This window comes from Corvus brachyrhynchos, unplaced genomic scaffold (assembly GCF_000691975.1).
Source record: "Corvus brachyrhynchos isolate BGI_N302 unplaced genomic scaffold, ASM69197v1 scaffold614, whole genome shotgun sequence".
In the NCBI taxonomy this organism is placed as follows: Eukaryota; Metazoa; Chordata; class Aves; order Passeriformes; family Corvidae; genus Corvus; species Corvus brachyrhynchos.
The window spans coordinates 423239-425597 of NW_008237444.1; positions in this window are offsets into that span (position 1 = coordinate 423239).

Here is a 2359-nt window from a genome sequence, read left to right on the forward strand (position 1 = left end):
CTGAAGCAGCTGTAATTTGATGAGAAGTTTGAAAAGGGAGAGATGGAAGTCATGAGGACTCTTACTCCAAATCGGAAGGAGAAGATCTCTGTTCCTAGAGATGAAGATGCTCCCAGAGATAGTCCTATAGATGAAGATGCTCCCAAAGATGGGTGAAGAGAACCTTTGTTTGTGAACAGCTCATCCTTAAAATGGTACCCCAGTAGCTCAAGATTGGACCTTCAAAAGCAGTTGGGGGGAAAGCTGTAAGAAGAGGGAAGGGACTCTCACATGCGAGCAGAGAATCAACCCAGGCGGCTGTCTCGTTGTGACATTGAAGCCATGAGAGAACTTCTTGTGGAGATGTCTCCACAGCATGAGCAAGAGAGACTCCTCTCCCTAAGTGAACTGAAAAAGATTATTATAGAGATGGTAAACTGACTGAAAAAATCTCAAGGGTTGTCTTTTTACATTGTCAGTGGGAGAAGAGAGAAAGGTGGGGGAAGAGAAGTGTTCTGAAGGTTTAGTCTGACTCTTACTTTTTTTTTCTTTTTAGTTCTGTTAATAAATTTCTTTCTATTCTTTTAAGTTTTGTGCCTGCCTTGCTTTCTCCTAATTCTTATCTCACAGAAGGAAAATAAGTAAGTAATGGATATTTTGAACCAAACCACTACACCACCTTACAGTCCCATTCATGTGCTGTAGGCAGGTGGGCTGTCACTTAATACCGTGTCTGTGTACTGCTGTCTATTTCCATTTAAATCTATATTTTCACCCTCTGTTGTTAGTGCAGCTGGTTTATTTCTTATGTGTTATACTTCAGATTCACCCCGATTGAGTTATATCCTATTTTTTTTCAGTCCATATCTCTACTGTCAATGTTACATGGAATGTTAATCCAGACTTTCAGCCTCCTTGCAGCAGCACTGATAAGCATGATCCCTACTCCAATATTCAGGTAATCAGTGAATTACTGAATAATCCCAGTGCTCAGAGTTGCTGAAGAGATGCTTGACAGATGTGAGGCTGCTGCTGCTCTGCATCCCCAGATCCACCCAGCAGCAAGGCTGAGCTTCCTAACACACATAGAGTGCTCATCTAAATGGGAAGCATGCATGTGGCCTGATCATGGTTCTTCTCTCCTTCCAGCAAGTGGCCTTAGGCAGTCTCTGCTGTAGCTGATCCTGGACCCCAAGCCTCCTTGTCTGCCTTACAAACCCCAGCCCTACTCCAGCTCCTGGTATTCAGAGCTTCTTGTGCACAAACACACACAAACACACACAAGTCACCAAGGAGAACTGTACACATTGTGTCCTCCCAGGTGCCAGGATCCTAGTCGGGCAGGTGACCTCTTGACCATGGCCTGGCTCCCACAGCTGGCACTGAGAGCACATGCATGCACAAGCAAGCAGAAGAGTCAATCAACTCTGAAAAGTGTACTTGCCATTCCTGTTCAAGTACATCTGTCCCCTTTTATCCCTTACCTCCTATTATCCCTTATCCCCTGCTTTCCAAGGCTTGTTCCTTCTCACTCATCCTTGATACCTCTTCCTCTGTCTCTGATTCCTCAGTCATAAGACCTGTCCATCCTCACAGCCACCCTGTGAACATCCCAGAGTAGGTGTTGTACAGTCTGTAGGTGTCATTTCCCAACATTCCATCAGCTCCAGGCAGTGACTCCTAAAGGCTGTTGAGTGCTGCAGGGATCCTCTCCCACCCACCCCACAGGGTCTCACCTTCCACCTTGGGTCCATCACTTGCTTTTATGACTCTCATTTCACCCACTCCACAGCAAACCTCAGTTTTATCTCACCAATGACAACTACTAGGTGACATAGCAGATAACATATGCACTGAGAGATTCTTCTGAAAGGAAAATGATACATTCCTCAGATCAAACTGTGAGCACTGCTCTGCCAAAGCTGGTGCAGTTTTGACCTCTACCTCATGATAAATAACATCTTTTCATCAGCTGCTTGTATGGTGACTGGATTCTTATGTGGGCCCACACACATCCCCAGCCAAATAGGAGGACAGACACTCCTACAGCAAGGGTCTCCTGAGCATCTAGAGGAGCTGGTGCAAGGCACAGGCATATCATCAAGCCACAAGCTGAGATTCCTGCCAGGGTTGGTTTTCCTGAGTCTGTCAACCGAGGAAACTCACTGTTTTCACCTTGGGCAAGCTCCTGTGGTCAAGCAATGCCATGACACACACATGGGGAGCTGGCAAAGCCTTCCTGGGTACCACACTCAGGGAGAGACATTGCTCCCTCCTGAAACCTGATAATGTGAAGGGGAGCAAGCAAAAGCCACAGAGAGGGGAGATAGATGCTGCTTCATCACAGGATGGATTTGGCAGCACTTTGCTGGAAGAGACC